This window comes from Lagopus muta, chromosome 1 (genome assembly GCF_023343835.1).
Source record: "Lagopus muta isolate bLagMut1 chromosome 1, bLagMut1 primary, whole genome shotgun sequence".
In the NCBI taxonomy this organism is placed as follows: Eukaryota; Metazoa; Chordata; class Aves; order Galliformes; family Phasianidae; genus Lagopus; species Lagopus muta.
The window spans coordinates 87,830,753-87,850,216 of record NC_064433.1 but is presented as its reverse complement, the minus strand read 5'-3'; the positions used below and the strand labels follow the sequence as shown (position 1 = coordinate 87,850,216).

The 19,464-nt window shown below is 36.0% G+C and overlaps 1 long non-coding RNA gene across 1 annotated transcript; it reads left to right on the top strand.

The window, feature by feature from the left end:
* The first annotated feature begins 4,691 nt into the window (after positions 1-4,691).
* On the top strand, positions 4,692-19,199 carry LOC125700047 (uncharacterized). Its single transcript, XR_007379766.1, has 4 exons — positions 4,692-4,764; positions 5,537-5,613; positions 6,526-6,614; positions 18,976-19,199. It is a non-coding gene; the product is annotated as an uncharacterized LOC125700047 (long non-coding RNA).
* The last annotated feature ends 265 nt before the right edge of the window (positions 19,200-19,464 follow it).

The window sequence follows — 19,464 nt, the reverse complement described above, 5'->3', positions numbered from 1 at the left end:
AGTAACCTCTTAAAACTTACATACTGCATATTTTTTATTCAGGTGCACCTCTATGATAATGTCAGCACAAGTAGCTTTGTATGAAAATGAGATGGATTTGAGCTGTAAAAAGCATAATCTCAAATTTCCCAGAAACTGAAGTTTTAATGAAAAAAATACTAACTCTGTATTGAAACTCAGCTGTATGGAAGCTCAGTTCAGGTTTTAAGACATGAAAATAAGAAATGATAATGCTTTTGAAACTGCCTTTCTAGACTAACCTGAACTAAAACATTTTTAAGAAGTATGATGATGTACAAAGAAGATGGCCTGGGTTCAGGCTGGCTTGGATAACTCTTTTGAAGTTGAACCTTTTCTAAATCAAATGAGTCCCCTTCAAGAAATGTTGATCTGAGATACTATACTTTTGACTGCAGAAGTTGATGTAGAAATCTTTGAACATGTGAAGATGATTCAGCATTAGTGTATGCTTGAGCCGAGAGATGTATTATTAAGTAAACAGATGAGATGATGCGTCAGTCTAAGATGTTTCCCTATGTTACTGCTTCCTCTATTCATTCTTCTGGTTATTTTCTCCTTCACTTTCTTTTAGTAACTAAGGTTTAAAAGGATACAAGTTAAACTTCAAGTGGGTTGAATATTTCAATTAACTTGGTGAAACCAGAAGATTACAGTATATAAGGTACTGCAAAAAAGAACTTGCAGAGTTCTGTTTCAACATTACAATTTCTATAAATTATCTTCTGTTTTAAGTAATATTAGCCATAGCCACAACTCATATTGAATTTGGTAAGTGATCTAATAGTTTTTTCTAACATTTTTTCTGATTCTCAGTGCATACAACAATTTACAGAAGAGAAAATCTCAGTATATTCTGCTTTGTTTTTGTTTGTTTGTTTGTTTCCTTAATGCATGTTGAGTCTGGAACGATGATTTAAGATCTCTGAGGCTGTAAGTATTGACATTCATGCAGTTAGGTGAGTAAACGATGAAATGTGTGCACAGTCGGATTCAAAACTTAATGCCTGAGCTGTTTTGCCAGTTATGAGAATGTCTCAAGTGATGTAAAATTGGAAGTTGAAAGACAGCATGGCTTTATGTTTGGAAGACTGGTTTTCTTTTTTTCTTTTCCTTTTTTTCAAGTTCAGGTGTATTTTCAGGCTTTACTAAGTTACAGAAAGCATATAATGCTAAAGAATGTGATCATAAGTAGCATTCATCTAAATAATGTCTTGCATGCAATGGTGATGGATGTGCCAAATGTACAGGCAGGGAGCTAGAAGATTAAGTTACATGAATTTTCATTTCAAGGTCGGATTGCTTTGTTTGTATATTACTCTCAAGTATTTTGAGTAATACATCTCCTAAGCCAAAGCAATTGAAATTAATTTTCAGCAGCTTAAATCCTTGCTGAATGAAGTACAATATCAAGCTGAAGAACCTCATTAGGGAAGGGCTTTGGAAGATCAGTGCAAAAGCTGGGAGTCAGGGAAGTGGGAAAATAATTAAAGAGTAAGTGCACAAAAAAAAAACCCCTTTCTCCTTACAAATAGTTTTCTACTTGCTAATCAGCCAGTAGTAACTTCTGTACTATAACATCCTGTGGAAGTTACTTACAGACAAAATGGATAGGACTTTGGGGGTTAACATACAAATCAACACAAACAAGAACCACGATCTTTCTTGACATGTCTTTAAAAGAATGTAAGATGCTTGTGCCACCACAGTAATGATGATAGAAAGGTAGAAATTGCAAGGAAAGAATTTAAGCAGTGCAAAACTTGGGAAGTTTGTCACTGTGATTTTGAACAAGCTGGAAGACAGTTTAAACGAATCCTCCTTGGAGTGGCTTGGGAACAGTGAGGTCAAAAAAGAATTTACAATAACAATTAAAAAATGACTGTGATGGGGGCAGAGGGCTTGCTCATGAGAACCAGGAAAGGTCAGCTTATAATGTTTCACATGCGTATGTGGTACAGTTTCTAGGAAACAAGGTGACATGAGAGTAGTGAGCTAGCCAGAGACACAAAGGGAATGACCACAACAGCTATTTTGAGAGTTGTCATTTTGATAAAGATGATTTCATTCCTGAACTTTTTCAAGTTTGGGCAGCTACAGAGTTCAGCCCATCTGTCATTCTACTTAGAAATGATCCCTAATGTCAGCAAGCTCTTCAAAAGTCTAAACTCTATCCACTGTCATAAAAACCATGCAAATCTAGCTTTTGATACATCTTTCATTTCTGACTGCTGTTTGACTGTTTATTAAAAAAAAGAAAAATCTAGGGAAGAAATGAAATACATTAGGTTTTTAATATGCCCAAAGGAAAAGCTAAACAGAAACAACAGGCTGTGCCAACTGTTTAGTCCAGATTCAGAAATCTTGCTTTATCTCAACTGCTACTTTTTAAATAGTGTTAGTGCTTAATTTTATGCAGCTGTTTGTTGTAATTTTAAAAGTAAAGTAAATAAATATACCAATAATATATCAAAAGTATATTGGGTAAATATCTAGAAGAAAATTGCTTCATTCACTCAGGACCTTCTCAGTACTAACTAGTGATAATTATCTGTACTAGAAAAATATGATTCATGTTTTAAAATATTATCAAAGACAGTAAACATTTTTGATCCATTTTGATATTATCCAAAGGCATAATAAATGAAAACACAGTAAGCTTCTCTCCTTTTGAAATAACTTTCTTCCTTAAAACATTATCTATTAACTTATGTAGCCTATAGTCAGCTATTTTTGTCAATATAATGTTCTGAACAATATTATGTAATTTCATCTTCACAAACTGAGTTTAACTGTCAGATCTTTAAACATCCAAGAAATAGCCTTAAAGAGCTGCAGCACAACCTCCTATTTTATTTTCTACTTCACAGATACATACTCTGCTATTTCTTTTAAAAATTTTTAGATGCAGCATGTGAGTACTTCTTTGGTTCACTATTGAATTAATATTGTTTTATGTGTCAATTTCAAGCTTCTTCCGGTGGCTGGATGCTTTTCATCACTGAACTGATACTCTGTGACTCCATTTCTTTACCGCATAATAGATAGTTTTATGCCTTCCAAGCGTCAGAATGAGTAACTTATCATATAAAGTTGGAATTCACGTAGCAACAGATGCCAGCAGAAAACAAAACAATATCAGTTACCTGACAAAACCATAGCAGAAATGGCTACATTATAGAAACTATTAAATACATTGTATGACAGGGAAAGACTTAATGTGTTTGGGCTTAATATACTCCTTTGTGCAGCGATAACCTGGGAAAGAGATACTATCCTAAATATTCCCAGCCTGTTGATCTGGTTGGTATGTAAAGAAAAACATGTAACCATTTATATAAACTGCAATAAAATGCCTCTGTCACTTACGAAGTACAAAGAAAGCCTCAAGGAGCTGTGAAAATGCTTAAAGTGTCCAGTCCCACACCAGCTTTACAGGGAGTAAAGTCTCTTGCCCAAATGAAGGATTATAAAGATGAACGTTGTGAATCTGGTGGGATGTTTGAATAGTTTCTGTTACGGTTAGTCTGAGACAGATTTGCATATACTGAGGAAGCAAGCACAGACTTATTTTGAAGTGTGTGTTTAGCAAACTTCTTAATCCCAGGGGAAATTTCTGTGACATGGAGAACAAAAATATCATTTATTTCCTTGCAGCATTAGCAAGACACTTGATAGTAAGAGATATAAGAAAATCTGAGTAGTTTACTTTAAAGAAAGAGCATAATTCCTGTCAGCCCACTTCAAGAAAAGTACATAGGATGCTTGGAAGTAATGCCTTCTATTTATTCCCATGAAAACTACAACAGATAGAAAGAATGCAATGACATAAATTGATAGAGAAACCTCTCAGCTACAAAGCACTATTTTTCAACATAGTCACCAACATTAGAATTTTTTCTATTAATGAACAATAACCTGTATGCTGAACTCATAAAAATCTGCAAGGCCCTCTAGTACATGGCTCATCATTCGTGTTGCCATTGTCACTACTGAAATGTACATCCACTGTTTCATCCCAATAAACATTCAGCAAGCATTGATGAATGCCAATGGGTGCAATATTTTTTATATGGAGAAATTCAATTACATACCATTGCATCCTAATCACTTCCATGTCAGAGGCTATTTCGTCAGACTGTCCCTCTGCTACCATCTGTCATACAGCAACAAAGAGTAAGACAACACTAGCAGGAAGGTTCCGACTCTACTGCTATACCAGCAACAACTGCCTCTGACATTGTAGGCAAACATAACAAAGTAGCAGACATTACTTTTGGAGTAGACCTTGTATATCTCATTAAACAGATTGTTATATAGCTATTGGTGCTTGTAAAGAATACTTAGCTAATCTGACTTTTCAGTCTATAGAGAGTACTACTGAAACTGTGTAAATGAAGCAATTAAAGATGGTAGTGTGATGGAATATATACTGTATAGTAACTATTGAATCATGGCCTGAACCTCTGATTGGTCACCTGAGGCAAGCAATGAGTCAAACAAGAGCACAGGTGAAGGCAATTCAGCTGTGTGACTGGAAGGGATGGAGCCTGGCTCCACCTCTCCTAGAGCCTTGTAAGGACTGACTGCCTCTGAGAAAGGGTCCTTTTTAGAGATTGGTCCTCATGGAGTTTTGTGTTGTTTGGGGTTTTTTTTTTTGTTTGTGTGGTTGGTTTTTTTTGTTTTTTTTTTCCTTCCCCTTCTTCTTCTCTTTTCTTCCCTCTCTCCTGTGAGTCTAGGATGTGGGTAAGCTTTTCCATTTGTTTCTGATTATCCCTTTCTAACATGAAAATCTTTCTAGCTATACAATCTGTAAATGTTGGCCTAGCCACTCTGTATATTTGTTCATTATACAACACATATGATCTTTAATGGATGGGTTTAATTGGCTTTACAGTAGAGGCTACAGTCATAGTTTCTTTGAAAATGTTTGCTTTTGGATTACTTGGTGTTAAAGAAGTTTATAAATAGTGGGTGCACTTAGAGAAGCAATCTATAATGGTGAAGATATCCTGGTGGATCTCATCCAAAGCAGCTGCTGAGACCACCTGTGTGAATGTTGTCTTGGTTTGTTTTAACATTTTTACTTGATGTTAAAAACTGGACGGTAACTGAAAGTGGCACCACTCATATTTGCATGAGGTGTCTTAAACCACTGGAGTCAAGTCTCAGGTGTGTTGCTGCTGAAAGGACTGTTATTCAACCTGAAAGAGTCTGTTGTGCAAATTGCGCCGGGAAGGTGCAATTCCTGTAGCCTTGGAAAAGGAGGAAAAAAATCTGCAGGGTGTTAAAAAACAATGAAAGAATAACATGCTTTTTGCTGAGCTTAACATCTACCTGAAAGGACTAAAAGATGACCTTGTACTAATCTAAAATAACTTTCCGTTACTGCATCTTCTTTTTACTGTCACCTGGCAAGATTTAAGATCTCTTTAACTGATTTAAGAGGCTGTAAGAAGATTGGTCCTCAACACCAACCCCAACGCCACATGCTCAATCATCCTTTTTAAATTTACAGCTTCGCTGTACTTGGACAGAAGGTTTTCGTAGTGGTCAGCTGAATTCTGTAACCAAATTACACAGTTTGCTTTTAAAGTAAGTAAGCTTAGAAGGAAATTGCACTCTTACTTCAGTGCAAGACTGCCTTTTTATTATATAGCTTTTACAAGGACAGCATCATTTTTTTGCGTACAATGTGGAGTGTAACTCTTAAACTTTGTAAGATAATCTGTTATAATCTGTGGTGGACTGAGTGGTGTATCACTTGGTAGCAGTAGTTTCCTTTAGTTTATAAGTGAAGTATAGCCTAAAATAGTGAGAAACATTTTAAACTGCCTCATCACCTCCCTTTCACTTGCCTAGCTTAATTTTACTTCAATTGTCTGCTTTTCTGCACTCATTTATGAAAATACTTGAATTCATTCATGTTAAAATTGATCAAGCAGGATCAGGGCTGTGATTCAGACCTATTGTGCCTCAACACAAATAGATCTTTTGGCACAGAGTAGGAAAAAATTATATTTTGAAATTAATAGAATTATTTGGGATGAATATGGGATTATCTCTTTAAATATCTCTATGGTTCTGTAAAAATGTTAGTCAAAATAGACAGAAATTGTGTTAGTACTTCAGAGACAAAAAACTACCCTAATTTCACAGCTTTCCAGTGACTGCTTTTAGCCTTTTTACTCAAACTGCACTCAGTATCTAAAGATGAAGTGCTCTTATATGGGCTGTTTTTTATGTGGCTAATTTCTGTCTACTGGTACAATCTACTAGGTAAGACATAAAACTGAACTGCACCCCTAAGTATTTTTAATAATGTTTGCCAAAGTCAGTAACTAGAAATCTAGTTGCTTACATTATTTTCACCTACATTAAGTGCACTCATTTAAGAAGGGCTCAAGAGGGGCTTCTGAAGTGATGTGCGAATGTGATCTCACCATTACAGGATGAGATTTTTGGTGAGCTGTCATTCTGTCTCTTCTCTTATCTTCTCTTATCTAGAGTTGTGGCCAACTGTTACAGGCAAGATGGGATGAATGCTAGGAGGAACAAAAGGATAAAGAACTGCATGAGCTGATGCAGCTGAGGAGGTAGGACTTAAAAGCAAAGACATGGACTGAAATATTCTTTTAAGATGTTAGTGCATCAAGGTGGGTATAAGTGTATTCTTGATTGTCATTGTGGTAGAAATTTAGTTCATAATCTAGAAGGTTTCTTAAGGAAGAACTTGAATAGTTTGTTTTGAAGGTACTCAGCAAAATTCTCTTTTTTCATACTGTGGAAAGTAACTTCAAAAATTGAATGCATATTATTCTATCATGCCTATACAGAAGTTGGAGTCATAACAGCTGGAAAGTAGGCAGCATGAAAAACATGAAGAAAAAAAAAAAGTGGTGATGTGAGGCCTGTTGTATTTCTAGCGTAGAGCTGAGCTCTGAGAAGACAGTATTGTAGGGAGGCGCTGCAAGAACTTCACTTGTTAACTAGGTGGGAAGAAATGGTGGTGTGGATACACAGAAGTGGACATTGGTGCATCCCTGGCAAGGTGGTTATTTCCCAGGGCTCTAGTCCTGGGCAGGATTCAAAATCCAAGGTTGACCTTGGGTTGTTGAACATAAAAAAAAAAAAAAAAAAAAAAAAAAAAAAAAAAAAAAAAAAAAAAAAAAAAAAAATTCTATGAAGATTCTTTCTGTGATTTAAGCTGTAGTAATGCATCTTTCAAATAGTAAAGGTGGCAACAATGTGTGCAGTAAGCTTTATTCTTATTTTTTAAGCTACTCCTTTTGTCAAAAGAAGCAGAATGACCATTAGGAAAATACGTTGTATACAGTATTCGTTTATAAAGTCTGTCAAATTCTAGCTCTATTTTCACCACACATTTCAAAAGAAAATGAGTTACTGAATTTAACACTCTGCTAGATTCTTCTTGGTAGAAGTGAATATTCTAGGTGGAAATCCTAGGATAGGATAATTCGTATTCTCCTTGGGAATAATGAGATATGGGTTGCAAAAAAATTATTTTTCTACCTTAGATTAAAAGTTGGTTTGAAGTGTGAGTAATTTTCTTCTCTTTCTAGGTAGGAATAGTAAAGTATAAAAGAGAAGAGTCTAGAAGTATAAATAATAAATATTCTGGATCCCCTACAGAAAGCAAGTGACCACAAACTTAGAGTTATAAGACCTTTCTTCACCTTTCAACCTGCTTGTAGTTTTCCACCAGAGCACATACTGTGTTGTGAAATCCTTTCAGACCCAGACCTATGCAGTACATTTCTTCATCTTTTTTCCTTAATGATCTCAACACAGGCCACGTTGAATCACTGCAGTTGGGAAGTATGGCAATGCCATAGGGATTAGAAATGGAATAAAATAACAGAAACATCTCAACTCATTACTGATTTTTATCAGCTGTGATACAGAACAAAATGTCATTGGTTTCAACTATGTTTGCACTCAGTCTGATATCACTTCCCACAGGACATCTGCTGGACGATTTAATTTTGTCACACTGGTAATTGTTTTTACCAGGGGAATCAGCTAAACGCAAGTAGTTAATGATAGGACATGTCTGCTGTTGTGCTGTCATAAACATCTTCTATCTAGATATAAATATTTTGTATAAGCTTAGATAATAAAGAATTACTAGGTTTCTGAAGTTTGTATATATGCCAGTGCAGCAAAGGGTAAAAACATTAGTCACATTTCTCTGAATACATTAAGTGAAAATCTAGAATATCTTGCTTGTTAGATTGTAAGCACATTTCTATTGTCTCCTTTTGATTAGAAATATGTGATCTCTATAAGAGGAAATGGATATAAGTTGAGGTTAACAAACAAACAAAAAAAAAGTAAATTTGAATCTCCAACCAGTAAAGAAGTCACATTCTCTAATTGAACTTGCCCATTAGAATAAAAATTATGTGAAGGTAAGGAAAAGTATCTAACAACTAAGGCAAAAGAATAGAAGAAACATTAGAAAAAACATAAATGGTAACACACTATTTCGATAAAGGAATAAGTGAAAAATCCATGAAGGAACAGCCTATATTCTTAATTGACTTTTCACTGTTATTTTTGGAGACATCACAGAATTGTAGGGGTTGGAAGGGACCTCCTGAGATCATCGAGTCCAACCCCCCTGCCAAAGCAGGTTCCCTACAGCAGGTCGCACAGGTAGGCATCCAGGCAGGTCTTGAACATCTCCAGAGAAGGAGACTCCACCACCTCCCTGGGCAGCCTGTTCCAGTGCTCCGTCACCTCACTGTAAAGAAGTTCTTGCGCATGTTTGTGCGGAACTTCCTATGCTGCAGTTTCCAGCCGTTTCCCCTTGTCCTGTCTCCACTCACCAATGAAAAGAGTCCGGCCTCACCACTCTGCCCCCCACACCTTAGATAACACTGTCATTGGCTGTAAACTGTGTATTACTTTTATCTTCCTTAGTCTTCTAAATTTTGGACATTTGGATCATTTGAACACTCCTAAAAGCTCGAAAAACAAAATGATGGAAGTAGGTTAAAAAAAAAAATGTGTTTTATCCATTTGTCTTTCAATTTAAATCAGACAGTTTTTTTCCCTTGATGGTTACATTGTTCAAAGAAAAATACTGAAATATTGCTGCTAAAATATGAACTTCAGAGTTCTCTACATGTCTTAGCCACTAGCAATTTGTCACTTTCTTTTAAGGACATCTGGGTCACTAAAATTTGAGTTTGAAGTCAATGTACTTGGACAATTAAAACTTCCAAGAGTTATTTTTAGGCAAACCTTATGTCAGCAGGCTAAAGGGAGACATTCACCATCTACTTCAGCAGACTCATTTCTTGGGTGCAAAGACAGTAAATCTTATGATAACATCATCATTGTCTCGGGAACACACCCTTGAAGACATGTTTGATTAGGAGCTAATAGCTGCACTTTGTTAAGAAGTCTAGTCCTCATATTCAAGTGTTGTCACTTCCAAATTGCATTTATTTCTTTTGATGAAATGTTGAAAGTGTTTTCACCCCAAATTTACTTTTTTATCTTCAAATAACAGGGCTATGAAAGGTTTTAAAAGTAAGAAATTTGAGAATAGTAAGTATTCATATTTTTATTTCTTTCGAGTATGAAGAAGATAGCAAATAAAATTCTTTCACTAGTTCTCTAGACTGGCGAGGATCAGACCTGAAGTTATTTTTGTCTTACTTTCATTTATTGAGCTAAAATTAACAACCACCTTAAAGCAAGTTTGACGTGCTGTCATTCTTTTCAGCCAATTCAGCAATTCATTGTAAATAACAGCTTTTAAATACTGTAATCGTTATAATCATTACAAATGCTCTGTTAGTCTGGTGCCTTGCATTGTTTTAAGATTTTCTTTGGAATAAAGTCTTGGATTGTTTTTTTTCTTTCCTAATAGCTGAAAAGATAAATGTATACTGTCTCTTGTAGGGACAGCACTGTTGACACTGAGAAGGGTATGTTTTTCATTTTATCTTTATTTCTTTTGTTTAAATTCATCTAGATTTTTGGCGCAAGCTTTTCATTTCTGAACATCAGAAATATTTGTTCTTGGTTTGGTCCTCTCCCCTGCGCCTATTCCCCTCTAATTTTAAGATACCTTCATGTTACCTTGTGATATTACATTAGTAACTACTATTTTCAGCTCAGCAATTGTTTCCAATGAGTTCTAGCTAAAAGATTTCACATTTGCTGGTAACTTCACACATTTCTGGTAGGGAAGCACAGTCATCACTGTTCTAAACCTCAAGTTTTACTAGCTTTTTTTTTTTAATATACTTTTTAAGGTAGGAATCAGATGAATTAGTGCTTATACAACTGATGTGACAGGAAGGATCATTATTTCTGTTTCTGTTCTCTGGAGAGTTGACTAACTGTTGTTAAGACTGTGCAATATTTTAAGGCTCAATATTCTATTCTCTTGGCAAGTGCTTCCCCTATCTTTCTCATATTTTCTTAGTTTTTCTGAATGTACTCATGTCTTCTATAAGTCCTGCAAGAAAGTCCACCTTGTTGCAAATTGTAAAATTACTGTTAACATCTGAATGTGTAGTATTTTGCCTGCAGCATCTAAGAATCTTATGTCAGAGTACAGCGTAATATATAAATATATTTATAATATTTTTATATAAATATATATATATAATATATAAATATATATATTTATATTTATATATATAAATATATACAGAGTAATATTTCTACAAGTAACACGAACATGTTTTTCTGTGATTGAAAGCCAAGGATTCATATAAAAAACTTATCTCACTTCATCTTTTTTATTATTATTATTTACATAGAAAACTATTTGCCTGTTACAAAACTGGTTCTAATTGACTTTTTTAACTAAAGCCAATATTCTGCTGCTTCATTTTTCTATTCTGTAGCAATATTTGTGTTCCCTCTAATTTACTGGAAGATGCAGAGCTGAAATACTCTGGTTTTCAGGGACTTCCAGCATCAGCATGAGTACTGTCTGGAGGAAGCTAAAATGTTTTTGCTAGATGCCATTACTACATGTATGCAAGCATGGGCAGCTAATAATCATAAACTGCTTTTGTGTTAACAGTAAAACAAACGTCTTTATTTTGCATCTTGAGGGTAGAGATTTGAGATTTGATTCATGGCTTTACACAGTTCTGCTAGTATCAAGAAATGCTTTAAATAAAATCTGTGTCTGACATCAGGTGAAGCACAGATGAATTTTGATTTTTTGCATTTTTCAGTGTAAGTTTGATAGGCTGTGCTTTCCTCATTAATGATCGTTATTGTGCAACATCTGTTAAGAGATTAACTACACCTGGTAACTATTTTAGATGCATAAATCAAGTTAATAAAGACTCCCTTTTTAATCAAAAATAAATATAAAAATCACCACCCTAGTAAATCCAACCACCTTTAACCATTAAAGACATAACCACAGCTTGTTTTGCAATTAATTATGAGTTGTTGGACTTCATCATCATGTAATGCTATTATGAATTAAAATACATCATCATTTCATAAGATTAATTTTATCTTTGGAATTCCAAACTGTTTCTTAAGCAGTGTTATGTTCATAACTTGCCTTAGACATACAGAGTCAATCTGAATAACACCACATTTCTACTTTTTCTCTTGTTCTACTATACTGTACTACTATACTACTTGTTCTACTATAGAATAACTATATAAATACTTGTAGATATCGTTTCGAATATGCTGTAATATTATGATTGAAATAATTATGCTTACAAAACAAGTTACAGTCCCTGGATAGAGTAAGATTTCTATGCTGGCAACTCTGTTTAGTTATGCCATGAAGCCCCAGGGAAGGAGATATTTAATTTTAAAGTATAACTTGCATTCCATCTGAAAACTTGCAATGCTGAAGTCTCATCTGCCTATCTACCATTAACACTTAAGTAGGCATTGATAGAAGACATTTAAATTCCCTCTGAAAGAAAATTGCAGAATACTGTTTTGTTATAGCAGTTCAAATGTGCTTGTATTATAAAGTGGTTGGGAAGGTTTGATAACACTGGCCATGATGCTATTACTGGTTGCCTGGCTTCATATAATAACTGGACACATAGGCACCTCAAGGTGTTCTCATTTTCTGTGACAGCTGAAAGATTTCTCTTCCATTACAAGCTCACTGACAGGATTTCATGAGAGTTAAGACCTCTCTCGTACTAGTATATGCTGATACGTTCTTGATCCTTGTATTAACTTGAAGAGGTCTAAATTTGTCTCTGGGAGCCTTTCAATAAAAGAAGTCACAACCGGGCACAGTTTCTAAGGCGTCTACTTAATCTTAAGCCAGAACATTTATGATGTAACCTTCATATCAGTATTAGTGTACCCATGCTCTGGGTACTCTAGCTTTTTCTCAAAGCACTCACCAGGCTAAACTTCTATGAACAGTGAGGACAAAGAAGTAGGACTCACTTTCTGAAGATGTACCAGAGAAGACACTATTACACAACTAAGATGAGGAGCCTGAAAGTTTGAGTTCTCTTGATATTGGTACTTGGAGGTGGAATGTACAAAATCTACGAGAACAAAATTCATCTACATGAAGTGTTGCTAGATGGCACTCTTATTTTTTGGCTCTAGGTGGCTGAATGTCATTCAGGACATCAAACTGGCTGTGGATGATCACTGCCTCTCCCTGGGATGAGCAGGGTTCCAGAGGTGGCCTGGAGCTATGTTGTTGGCTACTGAATGAGGATATGCCAATCCTTTTAAATAGTGATATAAAGCAGTGTTCTTAGAATACTCTTATAGAGTTGGCCTGGAAAATTCAAGTATGAGGTCTGGATTGAACAAAATATGGGTTCTTCAGTTGTTTCTTCTCAGAATTTTAGTTGAACTGTCAACAATTTCTTAAGCATATTATTACAGGTACAATTTTTTGTAACACACTGATACATCTGCTCTTGCCTGCCCCAAAATGTTACTGTGCTTTATCTGCAGTTCTAGTTAAATTCATTAGACAGCAGGCATTCAGTATTCTTTAGCAACTGTTTGCTGCTTCTCTGAAAAGCAGCAAACAGTTCTGTGTGCTGCCAGCTGAGATCTGTACCCCACTGGAGAAGCTGGTAATGGTTAGTTTGAATAACCAGGATGGACAATGCATCTGTAGTCTCTCTGATTCACAGTGACACTGAAGATTAATGTTTCAGATGTTATCTGTGATGTAATTGCTACGTAATAAAAGTGGAGAAACAAAAGTTTATAAGGTGATCTGAAACTCATTTTGTATCAGCCTACAGCTGGAAAGTTTAACGCTTCACAATCTGAAATAATATGTTTCTGCATGATGCTATCAGTACACCTGGGAACAGAAAAATGATGGGAGTTTGGGCATTTGGATGTATACTAAGTTGGCTGGATATTGGAATTAGAATTAAGTTCTAAATGATTCAGGGTGTAATTGTCCATGTGGAAAATCAGCATTCTGTGCTCTAGCTGAGCACACATCTCACCCATCTGCCCTTTGAGTAGCACAGTGTGATCTTTGTAATATAGTGATGTTCTTGAAACAGAAGTGTTGCCCTGAAATAGAGCCAAGTCACTGTGTTGTATGCTCCTGGGTGAAGTTGGGCTGAGAAGTGAAATGTGGCTGATACAGACTTGTCTTGTGTAGGATATGTAGCCTGTATAGTGAGTCAAAGCAGTGAGCCATCTTCCAGTTCTTGTATGTTCTCCTTTTTCCTTCAGATGCATCAGTACTGCACTGAGCCTACTAGTCTTATGCAGTTTCAGATAGGTCAATAAGGAGTACTACATAGCCTAAAACCCACTGACATCTTTAAAATTAATAATTCCTTTACTGGGAAACTGGCAGATTATTCTCTGTCGTGACTTTGGCACTTAACATCTAGCACCGTCTTGGAGAAATTTGCTGTTACAGATCAGAAATGAGCATGGGCAAGGCTGGTTTCAACCGGCATTTAGTATGACTTAGAGCCAAAGAGAAATTTTGTGCATAACTATAGGCTTATTTTAGATGGCATGTTTAATTTAATGTACCTAGGTGTGTTTGATTTACTAATATAGCTACAGAATTTTCTTACTGTTGAATTTCCAAACTTTCCCTACTAAGAATAGAGACTTAAAGGTCAAAGTATTTTCAGGCTACCTGAGATTCCTCTGAGAGATTAAGCTTGTGTTTTTGACAAGTTGGATGATGGGTACGTAAAACTTTCCTGTCAGTTGTGACAGGAGAAATCTTGGCCCGAATACTGCATCATCACCATAGGGTCATATTTTCTCTAGTCTTCTGAGCAGGTGGCATACATGCTCTTTCACTACAACAAAGTGCAGGAAATATCTGGTATTTGAGGAGACTTGTGATGGCATGATTGGAAACAGGAAATAGGTGAATATTTGTCTCAGATTGTATTTATATGTGCTGAAGATTCACTGTGCATGTGACATCTTGTGAAAATAAGCTTATTTACTCTTTCTTTTTTTTTTTTCTTTTTAATTTAGAGAGCCTGGAATTCCTGGGAGCATGGGACTGTAGGAAACATTCCCATTTTGCTGGATTCTGACTGTTAAATATATGGGTTGGAAAGCATAGGTGGTTACTTGGAATAAGAGGAGTTGTATAAGAGAAGGGCAACAAAGCTGGTGAGGGGTCTGGAGCACAAGCACTCTTATGAGGAATGGCTAAGGGAGCTAGGATTATTTAGTACAGATACAAGGAAGTTTGGGGGTGACCTTATCACTCTCTACAACTACCTGAAGGAAGATTGTGGTGAAGTGGGGGTTGATCACTTCTTCCACGTAATTAGCAATAGGACTAGAGGGTATGGCCTCAAGTTGCACTAGGGAAATTCAGGTTGGATGTTTGGAAATGCTTCTCCAAGACAGTGGTCAGGCACTGGAATGGTCTGATCAGAGAGGTGGTGGAGTCCACCAGCCCTAGGAGTGCTCAAAGAAAGTTTAGATGTTGTATTGAGGGACATGGTTTAGCGGGCAATATTGGTGATTGGTGGATGGTTGGGCTGGATGATCTTAGAGGTCTTTTTCAAAGTTAGTGATTCTTTGATTCTTTGTTTTGCATGTTGCATGCTGCCTCGGCTCCTCTGCTCTGGCAGGTGGTGTAGATGGTGTTTTCCTACTTGAGTAGTGGTGTGGTGAGGGATGAGAGTCCTGACCATCTTTACTTCACCTTATTCTTAGGGTGCTGGAAAGATTATGGTTTATGTCTTGGATTTAAACATGCAGTTATGTTGTATAGAAGTAAAAAACCTTAGCTTGTGAAGTTGGACCTGTAAAAAATCAGGAAAATTACTTAAAAAAGGCATTTGCTTAATTCAGGGCATTAGTGAATGCACAGAGAGGGAGAGGCAGGCGCTACCCAGGAAGAACTGCAGACAACTGAGTATTCCCTAGGTATTTCTCCAAGGGATGTTTATGAAGAAATTATGTGCTGTCTATTAAACTCAACAAAATGTTTACACTTGATTTTGTATCATCTCTGTAGAAGTCGCATAGGTGTGATGTTTTAAATCTGTACCGTATACTCATCGATAAACTAAGTTTCTTCTTAATCTTGGGGCTTTCACCTGTTGTATTAATATCTACACTTCTATCCTACTCTTACAAAATACTGTAGTCATTCTCTATAGAACTACATTTTTCCTGTCATTTTTCCTGCTGACTTCAGCCAAGGTCTATACATATGTTCAGAAATTAATGCAGATAATATTTATAAATAGGTAAATGTGAAATGGCCTTGGGGAAAAAAAAATCTCTCAAATCTATTGCTGCCATTTGGGTTAAAATACCTTGCTTTGTCCCTGTTAAGAATCTTAAATAATGCACTGTGATTCTTTGATGTGCCTCCATTTAGATCACAGGATCTCTATCTATAATTTCCTGGATTTCATCCATTTGAAATGGAAACTCAGTATCTCATTGCGCTTTCTGTATATTACATTACAGATTATTGTATTTAGCATTCTAAGAATGTCCAGTATGTTCAGATTTAATGATCACCAGTTATGAGCTGCACCTTCTTTGAAATAGTTTTTCTTATAAGAATATTGCAGTTGGGGACAGATATGAAGTCAGTAATCAAGTTTAAAATATTTAATTCCAGTTGAGCAAACTAATCATAAACCTTCTAAGTACTTGGATACAGGTCTTGTATGCTTCAAACTTGTGAGTAAAGGTTAGTAAATATACGTATTATTAGGGTTTCTCTTTAGATGAATACATACTATTAAGATTTCTCTTGAGCTGATTAAGAAATTCTTCTCCAGGATTTGACAGGATTTTTTTAAATGTAAGTATTTTTGATGAAATCTGGTGAAATTCAAAAATGGCAGCTTTTCAGGCAACAAGCCTGAGGGGTTTAATACAAACATAAAAGAAACAGTCAAAACTGTGCGTGTTTATATGAAGGCATTGGAATGCCCTATGTGCTACTTAAGTATGTTGTGATTGTAATTATTTACATTAGTCTAAATATTTATGTAATGCGCAACTGTGTAAGTACTAGGTGCTAAGTAGTGAATGAATGTTTTCTTTACAAGAGAGGTGAACATTTCTTTGAGCAGACGAGGCCTGTATGTTTTTAGGAGAACAATTTTCATGTTATTGGTTTTTTTGAAAAGCGTGCACAACAATATCCCAAGGAAACATTTGTTTCTTCTCTTTTAATTCATTTATATTGTACTTGTCAGCTGGTCTTAAATGCAGTACCAAAAGTAGCATTTGTAATTTCTATGTTAATTTCTTTCTGCAAATTGGAGTGAGCTTTCTCATCTTTGGAGTAGACCCAGACACCAGTCTGAAAGAAGAGATAAAATCAGTATTGCTAATTATTTAGACAGTGAACAAATGAAGACTGGTGAGCAGATCTTCTTAGTTCTGATTTTGCCAGAGTTGCTCCATATCCTTTTACAAGAATCCTTACTTTGCTAGTTTTAAGAACTGGCAAAAATAGTTACCTACTGCAGGAAGGGGAGGAAGAGATCTTCAGTCAAAAATATTTTCTAGAGCAAGAAAGAGACTTATCTGAGCCTATGATGGCCTCACCCATGGTTCTGGCAGGCATGTCGGCATCCCCAGGTTGCAGGGCCCAAGTCTGAGGCAGCAGGAAATTCTCATGTGAAGTGCTAAATTCATTCTTGGTCTGAATGTAGTGCAGGGTTATGTTTTTCATTGTTGTGCCTTAAAGTCAGAACAATCAACAGATTTATTTAAAACAAAGATATTGTTCCATGCATTAGAGCTTTTTGATTTTTAAATTACTTCTCTTCTTTTGCTGCCATGACTCCTATTAAACTGTTTTAGGCAATTAATTATGGAAATGAGTTCCTATACTGGCAAAGAACGTGTGTGTGTGTCAATTGGAAATGAATAGAAAGCATACTGACCAGAGAGCATGAGGTCCTATTGGTAACTCTTGCAAAGGGCAGACAGTCTTCTCTTCCAATACATCTTTGACTACTAGCATTCTTTTTTTTCCCTGCATTCCCACATACACAACCAAATCTTGAAAGGGGGTCTTAATATCACTAAATTATAACATGCCTTTGAAAACACAACAATAAAGCAGTGAGATACATCAATAATTTTGTCAGAAAACGAGGAATTGTGACATCTGACTTACAGACATTGCCGTGTTACCCTGTGGCTTTTGTTTCCAAGTATTTGTGAACAGACATGAGTGACAGGCTTTGCATTTAGGCGGTAAGTAAAATGTCAGCTGAGTTCTGAGTTTTTAATGCAGCTTTTATGGATAGCCAAAGCTCACAACCTGAGCTGTTTTTCTTTTGAGGTTCCTGGGAGGGGAATTGATTTCTACCTGTTATGTGGGTAGGTGATGTTTACTGTGAGCACTAATTGATTTGATGGGCCTATCCTAAAAAACAGGAGGGTCTTTCAGAAGATTTGCGACAGTATTTTCTTGCAAAATAGATGGAAAGGAATGTTCTTTTGTGAGAACTTTGCATATTAGTAGACATTGTTAGATTCAATGAAGTTGATTGGAAATTCAGAACAAAACTTGAGGCTCTGAATAAATTAGATTAAAATCTAAGACAATACTTGCATGATGCCCTGTGAGGAAAATCTGTAAACTTTCATCCAGTTCTCCTTGCTGACTGAGGTTCTGTTCTCATGTTAATGTTGCCAATAGTGAAGAATTGTGGGAACAAGAGTACAGAGTGTATGTGTTATACAAGCAGAATTGTGTTGAAACAGTCTGAATAATGGTATTTTGTATGGGATGCCAGCCAGCCCTTTAGTGCTTACTGCTACTGCAAAATTGCTTGCTAATCCTGCACCAACAATTGTTTTTCTAAATCATGTTGGAACTTTGATTTCATTGTAATACGGCAAGGCTAGAGCACTTTGGATTTGAGGCTCGGGACAGATGGTTTGTGTCATTGGAAGAAGGGTGCTTTGTAATGGTGCATCACACTGGAATTGCAGATGACAACACCTCGTTCAAAGGCCGGTACTTTGAAAGAGATGCACTGCTGTCCAACACTCTGTACTCGGTTCTTACCCAATAAGCTGGCTGTTACTGGCTCAGATACTGATGGCATTAGGGACTCCTTTGTCTTAACTACTGGCAGCTTTTTTTTTTTTCTAAAAAAAAAAAAAATCCAAACGTAAAAAGGTGACTTGTGTCAAAGCTGTAAGGGAGAAAAAAGGAAAGTGTAGTTAGTCTGGCCATTAGTGCCTTGAATTTTAAAATTTGACATGCCACCTTGCCTGTCAAAGAGGTAGCATAAGAAAGTCAAGTTTTAAATACTGTGGATTCAAATAGGCCAGATTTCTAAGCATTTAGATGGCAAGGAGATACATTCAGAATAGCTTCATTGTTCCCTAAAATCCATCCTGAACTATGTTATATTTTGCTGTTCGATTGCTGTTGTTTATAAGTGCAAAACAGCTACAAAAAGTGAAGATTGGTTTCTAATGTTTGCGTTGATGTTTCAGGCTGGGGATTTCACAAGGATGGCAAATGAAGAAAAGCTTGCTTTTGCATCCGGAAGGGATTATATTTGTTAGGAGATTGGAGAAAATTCAAACAAATAAAAACAAGCCATTGCTAAAAACAACTGAAGAGTTATGTAATGGTGCAAATGGATGCGGAAGTACTTAGTTCTGTGGATAACTGCCATAGCAAATCATCTCTTGACTTCAGTGGAAAACAACACATCTCTGGCGAGCTACTCAGGTAAAAGTATCCTGTGTCAGAATCCTTCTCTTATACTTCTTTTATTCTTTTTGTTGCTTTTTAACCCCAGTTGTAATGGAGGGTGATGTTTGTTTTTTTTTTTCTTAACTCCTAGAGCAGTTGGGAGCAAAGCCTAAACTAAATAGGGCAATGGTGAAAGATAAATGGTTTGGATCGTTTTGAGTGTCAGTAAGTTTTTATTAAAAATATAAGCCCAAAAAATAATCTAGTGATTATTTTTTAAGGTA